This window comes from Canis lupus, chromosome 1 (genome assembly GCF_011100685.1).
Source record: "Canis lupus familiaris isolate Mischka breed German Shepherd chromosome 1, alternate assembly UU_Cfam_GSD_1.0, whole genome shotgun sequence".
NCBI lineage: Eukaryota > Metazoa > Chordata > Mammalia > Carnivora > Canidae > Canis > Canis lupus.
Window position 1 is genome coordinate 32,747,242 of NC_049222.1, and position 14,160 is coordinate 32,761,401.

At 34.8% G+C, this 14,160-nt stretch overlaps 1 pseudogene; it reads left to right on the plus strand.

Annotated features, from left to right (window-relative positions):
* Nucleotides 1-2,393: 2,393 nt before the first annotated feature.
* Nucleotides 2,394-3,853, plus strand: LOC611622 (annotated as a pseudogene).
* The last annotated feature ends 10,307 nt before the right edge of the window (nt 3,854-14,160 follow it).

Below are 14,160 nucleotides of genomic sequence, written 5' to 3' on the forward strand. Positions count from 1 at the left end.
AAATATAACTCCTTCATATACTTTATGTTACACTGAGACAAAATTTCAGACATTTTCACTCTATCATTCCCTTAAGGAGCATCGATGAAAGATTTTAATACATAGCTCGTCTTTCTACAAAGCTAATCACCAATCTTAATTTTGCAAATTTAATATTCAGTTCTATGAAATTTACCCTCCCTTTTCCCCATTGAAAAATTGTCCCAAGTTGGTCATTTTTATAACTCAGTATTTTAGACCTGGAAATAAAACTACAGTAACACAAGCTGACCACCTTGGCCTCTAGGTTATTGGTGTTAGGAATGAGAACATCCTCCTCTTAGATTAGAAGTGTGTGGCTCTAAGCATTTGTATGTAAGTATTGTCTGACCTTGAATCACACTCTCTCAAAAAAAATCATATGAACCAGAGGGGGTTGAGGTAAGGGTAAGAAGTAGAATGATCATAAAATTTATTATCTAGATTTGGGCAGTTTTGTTTGCTAAAAAAATAAAGAATAAATAAAGAGAGAGAAGGAAAAGAAAAAGGAGAAGGGGGAGGGTGAGGGAAGAGGAGGAAGAAAAAGAGAAAGACAAATTGGGCAAGAGGCCTGAAACAACAGGTAAAACAAACTTTCTCCAGGAAACCAAACCAGAGCATCCTGGGTAGAAGAAATGATCCAGTGAACAACGCTATGCCCATTCCAGTCGATTTCTAGTTTGTTTTTCCAATGTTTGCCTTTTTAATGTTTATATAAAGCCTTTATTCAGGCTTGACTGGAAGTATTGAATGGCTATTTCATTTTTTTCAGAAAGATTTTTTTTCCCCTAGTTGGTGTCATTGAATGGTGGTCCTCAAATTGGGATTAGACAATTTCAATGGAGTCAATTTATAGCTCCTTACCTTCTTACAGTGATGTTTTCCTAGCATGGCATAGATTGTTTTCCCTTAAATTCTTTTCCTTAATATAATAACTATGTACCAAAAAAAAAGACAAAAGCTTCCACTTATTCATCCCATGAGACATTATGAATTATTATTGTTGTCATGGATGCCTTCATTAAGGCACCTTAATCCCACTATGGAAGCTTTTATTTTTCCCTCTTTTATACCTACTTCTGTTAAGAAAGGACTAGGAACTAAATTGTCATACATTCCTCTACTTGTAGAATGTTCTTAAATCACACACACACACGCACATATATATATATATATATATATATATACAGTAGATTATAGGTAGTGAGATTGATGACAACTTTCATTTAATGGCCTCATCTCTGACAAATCCTTACCATTTTTAAAGACTGCATTATTCTTGAGAATATATATGCTTAGAGTAAAGCAGTGAGCTTCAGCAGGAAACAATAAACTCTTTAAAATTGCTTTCATTCACATATTTAATGTAAACATTTTTAAAAAGTTATTTCAATCCCTATCCCTAAAATCATGAGGAGGAAAGAAAAGAATCTATAAGTATTTGACATAATACAGATTACTTAGTCTAATATTTTTAAATGTAACTAGAATACAATTTTAGATACCACACTTGTCAAATTATAATGGATAATAGTTGTAAGTAATGAAATATTTATCTTGGATGTGATATGTTTTATTCAATGATAGAATTAAATCTTATCAAACACTATCTTGAAATATTTATTAATTATAATAATTGTTCATTTTACTTACTTTAGTTAATACATATTAAAATTTTTCTACTTGCCATTAATAAACTTCCAATACCAATTTTAGACTGTTTTTCAGTGGTATATCATTTCCTCCATCAAATATACAGAAAATTCTTGATCATGAAATCTAATTAAATAATGTACTTATTATCATTTAATTTTTCTCAGAAAGCTGAATATCAGAGTTGAACACAAGCATGAACATACTTTATAGAATGATATATTTATTATATCCTTTGTTTCTTCATCTATAATTTTTGTTTTTTGTTATGTGAAATTATTACAAGTAATGAGAGATAGCATAAAATTCATCTAACTTGAATTAATTATATAAATTCACATCATTTTCATTTTATTTAATAATTTTTACTCATTTATCTTTATAGAATAAGTTTTGGAATTTATTTACTTCTCTCTTTTCTATATGTTCCTTAAATGCATACTAACAGGTGCATTTCAGTTAAAAAGACAAAATTTTTCCTCATACAAAATGTCTTGTTTGGCTGATGTATATGCCAAGGAGGATAAGCATCGCCTCTACAGTTATGATTTCAAAGACAAGTGCCGGCAGCTCTTTCAGCCCAGGAACCCAGTCCCTTTATTTTGGTAAAACCACCTTTTTTGAACTGAAGACCTCTTAAGAATTCTTTCTTGGCCATCAGCTCTGAGTCCACCACTTCAACCCATACCAAAAGCAAGAAGAAAAACTAGGAGCTAAGGTATTTCATGCACGGGGTTTGTAAAGAAGGAGATAATTGTCGCTACTCGCATGACCTCTCTGACAGTCCTTATGGTGTAGTGTGCAAGTATTTTCAGCGAGGCTACTGTATTTACGGAGACCGCTGCAGATATGAACATAGCAAGCTATTGAAACATGAAGAAGTGACTGCTGCAGATCTAACTGCAAAATCATCTCTTGCTGCTTCCTCAAGTCTCTCATCGGGAGTTGGACCAGTTGTTGAAATGAATACGGGTGAAGCAGAGTCCAGAAATTCAAACTTTGCTACTGTCGGCGCAGGTTCAGAAGACTGGGTGAATGCCATTGAGTTTGTTCCCGGGCAGCCCTACTGTGGCCGTACTGCCCCTTCCTGCACTGAAGCGCCCCCACAGGGCTCTGTGACCAAGGAAGAATCAGAGAAAGAACAGACAGCAGTGGAAACCAAGAAGCAGCTTTGCCCCTATGCTGCAGTGGGAGAGTGCCGGTATGGGGAGAACTGTGTGTATCTCCACGGAGACTCGTGTGACATGTGTGGGCTGCAGGTCCTCCATCCAATGCGTGCCGCCCAGAGATCACAACATATAAAATCTTGCATTGAGTCCCATGAGAAGGACATGGAGCTCTCATTTGCTGTCCAGCGCAGTAAGGACATGGTGTGTGGGATCTGCATGGTCTATGAGAAAGCCAACCCCAGTGAGCGTCGCTTTGGGATTCTCTCCAACTGCAACCACACTTACTGTCTCAAGTGTATTCGCAAGTGGAGGAGTGTGAAGCAATTTGAGAGCAAGATCATAAAGTCCTGCCCCGAATGCCGGATCACATCTAACTTTGTCATTCCAAGTGAGTACTGGGTGGAGGAGAAAGAAGAGAAGCAGAAACTCATTCAGAAATACAAGGAGGCAATGAGCAACAAGGTGTGCAGGTATTTTGATGAAGGACGTGGGAGCTGCCCATTTGGAGGGAACTGTTTTTACAAGCATGGTACCCTGATGGCCGTAGAGAGGAGCCACAGAGACAGAAAGTGGGAACATCAAGCAGATACCGGGCCCAACAAAGGAACCACTTCTGGGAGCTCATTGAGGAAAGAGAGAACAGCAACCCCTTTGACAACGAAGTAGAGGAGGTTGTCACCTTTGAGCTGGGTGAGATGTTGCTTATGCTTTTGGTTGCAGGTGGGGACGACGACCTGACAGACTCTGAAGACGAGTGGGACTTGTTTCATGATGAGCTAGAAGATTTTTATGACTTGGATCTATAGCAGCTTTGCGTGGCGTGTGAACTGGTCTGCTGAGCCTCAGACAGTAGCTGTCCCCTGTGCTGGTGTGGCAGTGCCCGTGTCTCTCCTAGGCAGGCCTATCAACTCCAGGTGCTATCGTGATTATTTTTACCCAGGACCTGTCTTCTCAATCCCTCACCTTCCCCCAAGGAGTGTGTCGTTTTTCTCTGTTTAAAAAAAAGTTACAAAAATAAACCTTAAAGCTAGTTGTTTTTGTAACATGAAAAAAAAAAAGACATGTCCCTAAAGTGAGCTAAATTAGGAAACTCCGGCAGCCTGGGTGGCTCAGCGGTTTAGTGCCACCTTCAGCTCAGGGCATGATCCTGGAGACCGGGGATCAAGTCCCACGTCAGGCTCCCCGCCTGGAGCCTACTTCTCCCTCTGCCGATGTCTCTGCCTTTCTCTGTGTGTGTCTCTCATGAATAAATAAATAAAATATTTTTTAAATAAATAAATAAATAGGAAACTCCTATCTTAGACAAAACAAACAAAAAGTTTAAAACACATGAAAAATAATATTTTATTAGAAAAATTTCCTTGCATAAAGTGTCACAGTATTTCAGTGTTCCCAATCAACCAAGTCTAAGAATCTTATGTGAATCAAAGTGTCTATTAGAAAAAAAAATGCTACTAGTTTTAATAATGATGACTTGATGAATCTTGGAAAGTAGGGGTTTAAAATGGGTGGTAAGACCACCTAAAAAGGAAGTTGGCATTGCCTATACCGTTCTAAGTTTGAGCATTCAAAATGGTTTAGAATTTTACTCCTATGTACGCAACCCAGAGAGATACTTGCATATGAACTGTGAGAGATCTGTGTGAGAATATCATAATGGCAAAATCACGGAAACTAATCCAAATGCCCACCATGGAAGACTGGATGAAAAAACCATGCGTTACTCATACATTGGCACGTACTATAGTAGTCAAAATAAATGAACTATTACATTGTTCCATGACATGAATGAATCGAAGCAATGAACAAATTCCGGGTAAAACTTGTTTGAACTCCTTTACAGAAATGGAGAAAGCAAATGACGTAAAGGACTGGATCACCAAAAGACAAAACAGCATAAAAAACAATCTGTACAAGTAATTGGTTTCAAATTTCTGATTTTCAATATAAGTGAAAGAATTGCTAATTGAATTACCTGTTGGAATAGGTATGCAAGTCATACTTGACTTGAACTACCCCAGTAGTTTTGACTTGACTACACCATGGGATTTTTTTTTAATGTAGATGGCATTAAAGAACTGAGTATATCTTTGCAAAATAATAAAGTACTTTAAATTGGAATACTCTCAGTTTTCCAAAGTTGAGTCTGCTAAGATCATTGCAGCTGATCATGATCAAGGTGGAAAATATGATTATATGAATGATCATGTTTACCAGCTTTATGTATAATATTTTAGACTGTGGTCAGTTTCACAGAATTTATTTAACCCAGATTAGAACATTTTATTTTAACGCATTTGCAAACATTTTTGTTCACACACCGTGCAGCTCATAGTACAGACTAGTAGTTTGAAATGTTTCTTTATGAGATAAATTTAAATGTACATATAAACCAACACACCCATCCCCGTATACAAATATTGGAATCTTTTCATTCAAGTAAATATGTTCATTAAACCCTTGAGCTATCTGTTATTAAGAACAGAAATAATTTAATCTATTTAAGAACTATCGGAACTCTGACTACTGGGTGTGAAACAACATTTATTTTTCAACAGATGAAAATGAGTAATAAAATTCAGAATGAATTTCAGTTAATAAACATTTATTTGCTTATGGATGGAGAGCAATATGCATTGCAGAAAAGCAAGCACATAATTTAATTCCTCCCTCACTCTTTTGCCCAAAATTTATTATTTTTTACCAAATTGTAAAATAAAATGCTATAATACTATGAATATGCCATAGGTGTCATCATCTCTTTGGTTCTGGGCAGAACGAGCCCCAGGCAAGATTGTGAAAGAAAAGATTGGCATTGACATCACCAGACCTACTTTAGGCAGTTTTTTCCTCCTCTTCAGGTTACTTTTCTTTGCATCCTTAAGGAACTCCATATATTCGTGAAATTCCCTGACCCCTGCCAATTAAATCTGCTCTCAGCAAAGGGCTGTCTCTCTTGTTCATCCCTCACTGTCAATTTAAGGAAAGGTATTACTTTACCAGAGTTCTTGACATTTTAAAACATCCTTCTAATTGTGGAATCAGTGGTTTTGTTCCCAGGAAAGGCAGATCAACTCCTTAAGTGGACTTGTCTTCTAATGTAAAAGTCAAATCTGCCCTGGCTTTGTTGGGGTGGCAGAGGGGAGGAAACTTATCAAAAAGTCATTTCTATAAGCAAGCATGGCTGATTGAAAGATTAATGTCCAATTAGTGATTCCAGGGGAGTTACCAATGAAACATTCTGACCACTCAGTCGATGATGGCAGTTACTGTATACAGGGCTTGTTGTTGTTTGCAAATCTATTCTTAGCTTTATGACCAGTGAAACACATTGTTCAAACTGATCCCTGTCAACGTTAATTGTTTCACACTAGAGTAGCTCATCGGCTGCTATCACTTCCCAGGTGTTAATATTGATTCAAGCTCACTCCATTGTCTCCTGGAAACCTTTCTTCTTCCCACATCAGATAGGATTATTTGTCCTCTTTCACTTTGTTGTAGAGCAAATTTTTAACATTCAATGGTTTTCTGTGCCCACCATGTGATCAAAATTACAACCGAGAGCCTCTTTGGATTGTTGGCATTGACAACACCAATTCTTTAACTTACATCCTTTCTTAATTTTGTTACATTATAAATTTCATAAAGGCAACATTTAGCTAAGTTCCAAAGGGTATATATAGGGAGTATCCATTATATAAGTTGTCAAGGATTTTAGCAACAGATTTTCCTAAAAATAGAAGAAAGGAAACTATATACTTTTTGATTAAGACACTGTTTTAATTTAAAAAATGTGTCTGAAGAAGAAATTCTTCTGGTTCCCACCATAACTCATTCTAAACATAAGCAGGGATGGAGTCTGGGGGTTGCAAAGGATTATAGGAATCACATGTAATATTCAAAAACCGATCCACCAGGAGGGATGTTAAATAAATTTCAGAAGGATATATAGAAAAAAATCATATAAAATATTTTTTTCTGATTTCATATTTATATTATTGATAAGGGAAAAATGTGTGCAAGCTAACTAATATATGAGTATTCTTATATGGAGGTAAATGTGAATTGCCATCATGTGTAAGTACCTGTTCCCCCACACCCTCTCTCCCTTTCACTTTCTCTTTCTCTGTCTCTCTCTCTTCTTTCATCAGGGATTGCAAACTAAAGTACTACTTTTGGGGATTTTTTTTCCAAGAGGAGGAGAAGATTTGCATTTCTTCTTACTTTGTTTAATTCTTTTAGTAGATACATGCAAACATAACTAGTGACTCACAGCATGAAGTTCAAATACTATAACCATTTACTTCTTTTTCTTGATTTATATTATGAGGTTGGCTTTGAACTTGTGATCTAAAAGCAAAAAACTTTATATTGTATTATCAATATACTAAAGCATTCAAGTCTCTGTAAATAATATTTATGAAATTGTATTAGAGTATGTGAAAATCTGTTGCATTTAAATTATTTATTTTAATATACTTTCAGAAATTAATTAAGTACTGAATGTTCTAGCACATAACCTCTAGTACATAACCTATGTACTCAATATAAAATTATTAAAGAAGCAACATAATTAAATATCCGTTCATTAAGGAGATTACAGAGGGCACCAACAACGTAAAGGATTGTAGTAAATAAGGTTATGTTAAACAAACAAACAAACAATAAGACTAGTGCAATTATCATTATAAGCAGCGCTGGGCATGCAACAAATTTTTTTAACATGTCTACTAAAATTTACTTAAAGGTTGCTATGTTGATGGATAATTATGCCCCACCTCCCCATTCACTGCTGACCTTCTCCCCAGGGCCTGACTCCATGATGAAGATTCATGATGTGTTTGAACTTGTCAGTTTCGATTGTAAGAAAATTTTGTTTTTCCCAAATCTATCCTAACTGACTTTGGTAAATTATAAAGCTATAACAAAACTGGGGCATGGTTCAGTGCTTTTTAAATTTCAGTGAGTTTGGACTTCTATATTTGTGCAACTTGTATTTCACTGCATCAAGGAATCAACATTCTTCTTGAGAGATGCCAAGTTAAGAAGGTGGCATGCTGTCTTCTCATTTAAAGTCCATGCATACAGTAGGCTTGAAGAAAACCTACTTTCCTCTAGGAAATTGTGTGTCTGAAGAACTGACTTTTTAATTATGTATACGGATACCAACTATGTTCCTTGCTGTCACAATCTTCTTCCTATACATTTCTAGAATCTCTCTTTTAAGAGGTTTTGGAAACATTTGTGGAATACTAAGCATGTGGTAGAGTTGATCTCTTCATAGAGAAGATGGAAGATGAAGCACATATGGGTACTTGAATAATAGATTCAGAGCACCAACAGTTCAAGCAATATTTAATAATTTAAGTAATACATAAATGCAGATCTTTGAACAAAACAATAATGGTACACCTAGAGAATATCTTACTAAAGGAGATTTTTATGGTAATACAATCTACTCAAATGTATTGAACCTAAATATATATATATATAATATTTAATCAAATAGTTTTTCTTTCATTGTTCATGTGTACATGTATATGTAGATATTAATTTTGGAGCCCTCGTTGGTATGATTGCATTATGATGGCTATTATTTTAATTTTCAAATTATGGACTTATAAATAAATGCGTTTTTTGAAAGTCAAGTATATTCATTTGCTAGAGTGCCATCACAAGGTACCATGAACTGGGTGACTTAAATAACAGAAATTTTATTATCTCAGAATTCTAGTGACTAGGAGTCCAAAATCAAGGTATTGAGAATGATGGTTTCTTTTCAAGGCTGTGGAGATAGGATCTGCTCTACACTCTCTCCTTGGTATATAGATGGCTGTCATTTCATCATATCTCTTCACATCATCTTCCCTTTATGTGTGTCTCTGTGTATAAATTTCCCCTTTTTATAACAACACCTCTATAAAAACCCTACCTTCAAACAAGGTCACATTGAGATACAGGGATTTAGGACTTCAAGTTATGAATTTTGAGAGGATATAATTCAACTCATAACCAATTTATGAGGTATACTTTACATAGAGTAAAATGGACGTTTTTAAAGATCAAATAAAAAGTAATCACCCACAATCAAGATACAGAATTGTTCCATCATCCCAAATATTTCCCTATTGATAGTTAACACTTCTCATAATTTGTGGCAACTGTTGATTTGTGTTCTGTCCTATACTCTAGTCCATGTAAGAGTATCATGAAAATGAAATTATATAGCTATTTGTATCTGACTTCTTTCACTAAGCATAATGTTTTTAGATTCATCCGTATAGTTACATGAATCAGTAGATTATTCTTTTCTATTGGTAAGCAGTAGCAATTGTACGGATGCACCCCAATTTGTTTACTCTTTAATTTATTAGTGGACCTATGGATTGTTTCTAGTTTATTTTTTATTTTTTTGGCTATTCTAAATAAAGCTTTATAAACATTTCTGTATAGGTCTTTATGTGGGATTGTTCTTTTTTATTAAGCTTTTTGGGTGAGGTCGCTCAGTCATATGGTAAGTATACAGTTAATTTTCTAAGAAACCACTATACTGTTTTCCAAAAGTGTGATGGTGTTTAGCATGTTCCCCAGTAAATATAAATGTACTAATTGTTTTGCACCCTGACCAACAATTTATATCATATGCGTTTTGCTTATTTGATAATTTTAGTCATTTAGTGTGTTACTATGGCTTTAATTTAAATCTTTCAATGATTAATAAACACTCTTTCATGTCCTTATTTATCAATTGTATTTCTTTTGTGAAAGCTCTTTGCAAATCTTTTGCTCATTTTCTTTAGTGCTGTTTGTTTTCTTATTATTGAGTTGTAAGATTTCTTTTTACTTCCTGTCCTAAATCATTCACCACATATAACTTCTGTGAATGTATTTTCAAGTCATTGGCCATTTTCCATTTCTTTTGCAGTGTCCTTCAAAGAGAATATTTTAATTTTGGTGAAATGAAATTTATCAAAATTTGTCTTTTATGGTTTGTGTTTTTTGTGTCCTGTCTAAAAAAATTTGCTAAACATTTTCCTCTACATTTTCTCCTGGAATTTTTATAATTTTAGGGTTCACATGTAGTCTTGAATTAATTTTAATTAATCTCATAGGGTATGGAATAAGGTAATGATGAAAAATAATATTTATTCATTTTTAAATTCATTTTTGATTATGGTTATCCAAATGTTTCAGTAACATTTATTGAAAATATATTTTTCCATTAAATTACCTAGGCAACTTTGTTGAAAATCAATCAATGATATATTTGTAGTTCTCTTCCTAGAAGTACTATTCTGTTTTATTGCCCTATAGGCTTATTATTACACAAACAACACATTGTTTTAATTAGTGTAAGTTAAAAATAGGTTTTAAGATAGTGTGCCTTTTCCATCTTTCTTTAATTGATCTATATATTCACACACCATAAAAATCACAATTTTAATGAGCTATCATTCGATTCACAAGCTTGTACAGCTATCACCATTTCCTAATTCTAGAAAATTTTCATCATTCCAAAAAGAAACTCTGTATCCATTAGAAGATACTTCCCATTCTTCCTCCTCCTTTGTCCTCAGTGTGAGAGCTGGATCAATAGGGCCACTACTCTGGCGACTCAGGGGATGAGGCCCCTGACCCCACAGAATGAGAAGGTGTGCCCACTACCCTAGTAGGCCCAGAGGACAGAAACATCTAGTCACAGAGATTATTCTCAGTCCTTGAAACCTAATGGAATTGCTTTGCTGGATTTCAGACTTGCTTGTGACTCTTATTTTCCTTCTAGTTTTTCAGTTTTGGAATAAGAATGTCTATACTATGCTTGTTCCACCATTGTATTTAGGAAGCTGAGAACTTGTTTTCTCGATTTCACAGATCCACAAATAGAGAGGAGTTCTATGTGATGATGGACCATACAAAAAGTCACACATACCTGATTTCAATGATTTAGAATATGAGACTTGGCACTTTTTGGATTGATTATATTTAGGTAAGATTTTTGGACTTCAATTTTTTTAAGTCATTATTTTTTATTATTTTCTAAAGATTTTATTTATTTATTCATGACAGACACACAGAGAGAAGCAGAGACACAGGCAGAGGGAGGAGAAGCAGGCTCCATGCAAGGAGCCTGATGAGGGACTTGGTCTTGGAAATCTGGGATCAGGCCCTGAGCCAAAGACAGACGCTCAACTGCTGAGCCACCCAGGTGTCCCTTGGACTTAAAATTGATACTGACTGGAATAGAGTTAACACTTCTGGGGTTATTGGTATGGGGTGAATGTATTTTGCATACGGGATGCACACGAATTTTGGAAGTGGGTGGGATATTATGAGTTTGTGTCCCCCAAAAGGATATGCTGAAGTTCTAACATGCAATACCTGTGAATATAACTTTATTTAGAAACAGGGTCTTTGCAGATGTAGTCAAGTGAAGATGATGTTATACTGAATTAGGATAGGCTCTAATCCACTGACTAATGTCCTTATAAGACAAGGGTAGTTTGGACACAGACACCAGTAGAGAAGTTCACAAGAATATGGAGAGAAATGTTGGAGTGATGTATATACAAGCCAAAGAACACCAATGATTCCTGGCAACCTTGAGAATCTAGAAGAGGGAAGGAAGGTCCTTCTCTAGAGTTTTTAGAGGGAATATGGTCCTGCTTACACTTGGATTTTAGACTTTGTTGTCTTCCAGAATTGAGAGAGAATATATTTCTGTTTCAAGTCATTCAGTTCATGGTAGTTTGTTTCAGGAGAACATGGAAACCAATACAGATAGTTACTTGTATTTTAAAGTTATTAAAAATGAGAGAAAAATTCATGTTTGTCATTTGTAGTACTCTTTATTCATTCTTGTAAATAAATATCCATTTCTATTTGATGTTATATTTCTTATCCTTGAATAATTAAAATATTTCTTGTACTGTAAGTCTGTTAGCAATGAATTCCCTATGCTTTTTTTAATATCTGAAAAAAAGTGTTTCACATTTGTACATTTATTTTTTGGAAGATATTATTACAGGGCATAGAATAATGGAGATAGAATTTTTAGTTGACATTTTCCTTTTACTCTTTTTTTTTTCTTTGAGTATTTAAGAGGTATTGCTCCATTGTCTTCTGGATGGCTTCATTTATGATGAAAATTATGCTGTATTTTTATAGTTTTTGGTTGCCTTCAAAACTTTACATTTTGTTAACACTTTGTTGCTATGTCTAAGGGAATTTCTTTTGTCTTTTTTTTCTGTTTCTTGCTTTTTTCTTCTGCATTTATTTTGCACATAGTTCTATGAGCTACTTAGGTCTGTGGTTTGTAGTCATTTATTATACAGGAAAATGTTTGAGCACTGTCTTTACAAACATTTCTTCTGTTCTAGTTTTTGTTCTCTTTTCTCTTAGAGACTTTATGCCTATGTCAACAGTTTGATATCATAACACAGCTCTTGAATATTGTTATATTTTTACTGATATTTTTCTTCTCTGTGTTTCATATTGTATAATTTTTATTAGCCTATCTTCAAGTCTGTTCACTGATTTTTTTTTCAACTATATATGGTCTGTTGAGGATTCATCAAATGAATTCTTAATCTTTTTGGATTATTATATTATAAACTCTTTTCTTAAATTTTTTAAATTCTTAATCTTGATAACATATTTTATACCTAGTATTTCCATTTGACTTTTTCTATAATTTATATCACTCTCTTATAATTGCAAATTTGTTTATGCATATTTTATTTCTTTTTTATTAAATCCTTTAACATGCTAATCATTGTTATTTTAAGGATCCAGTCTAATAGATACTGTATTTGAGTATCCTATGAGTCTGGAATTCTCAATTGCTTTATTTCATGGTTAGAGTTTATGAGGCTTTTTATTTATTTATTTTTTTTGTGTGTGTGTGTATCCCATAACTTTATTGTTTAAGAAATGTCAAGTGCAGAAAGATAGTAGAAATTAAGGTCAAGTGTAATAATAGGGATCCCAGGTCCTCTGTCAAGCCATCAATATGGAGAGTTGGCAATTTGAGGTAGGTTTGGGATTTGTGGTTGCAATTTACTTTTAAGATTTATTTATTTATTTGAGTGACAGAGTGTAAACAGAGGGAGGGGCAGAGGGAGAGAGAATTCTCGAGCACACTCTCCAATGAATGCAGAGCCCAACATGGAGCTTGATTCCAGGGCCCTGAGATCATGACTTGAGCAGAAATCAAGAGTCAGATTAACTGACGGAACCAGCTGTCCCCCTTGTGGTAGCAGTCGTATCTTTGATATACTACAGGCTTCAAATTCCTCCTGTGGTTGGGTTTCTCTTTGTGTTTATATTCTAATCTCAGGATTCAGCAGTTCCTGTACCTTTGTGCCACAGATAGAGTCTTTCTCCATACTCTTACCCTCTTCATCAGTAGCCTTCTGTTGCTTGTTACACATACTAGGTTCACAATGGGGGAAGTTATTTTGTCCCAGCCTCAATCTGGACCTTCTTAGCATTACTGTCCTTTCCTACTATGGCATCCATCCAAAATCCACTTTGTATTTCTAGTGTGTTTCTGAGAAGAGATTGTTTTATGACTCCTCCCCAATGATTAAAGACCCTTGTTTTACACTCAAGGAGAATAATTGACACAGGAGTTCTTCTTAGCCACCTCCAATTATAATTGGATTTACTTCCTCTCCTCAGGAGTAGCATATCTTTGGGCCCTAGTACAAGGAAGTTTTGTTACCCTTCCTCTACTGGTCTGAAGACCTTGCTTTATATTTCAAAAGATCCCCAAGGCAGGGAATGTGTGGTACCTAGACCCCAGTGATAGCCAGTCACTTTCTTCATACCTGTGCCTGTAATGAAGACTCCCTGTAGTCTCTAGCCCTGCCATAGATCTTTCTTATCAACACAGAAGCCCATTGAAGGGAGATTGAATGTCCATGCAAAATATCTTCAGGACTTCTAATTATTTTAAACTAGTATATTAGCTCTTACTTAGTATTTAAGATTTCGTTATAATTTTAGCTGATTTAATTATTATTATGAAGGCCTCTCCCCCCACTCCCCACCCCAGCTGTCAAAACTTTTAAAATTAATATATCTCATTCATCTTTGGAGAGACTTGTCAGTCTTTGGAATTCAGCTATTGTGGTGGTCTTGTAACCTCGACCTACTGAAAGTTTTAATAGAAAGTACACTTTTGTAAATTATTTATTTCATTGTAAAGATTTTCTCTTGTGTCTTTCTACAACCTAAGTGAGAGGAGAAGTCCAATGACTTTTTAATTATTTTATATTTACTATAACCTGAAGTACAAACAATAAAAAATCACATCAAA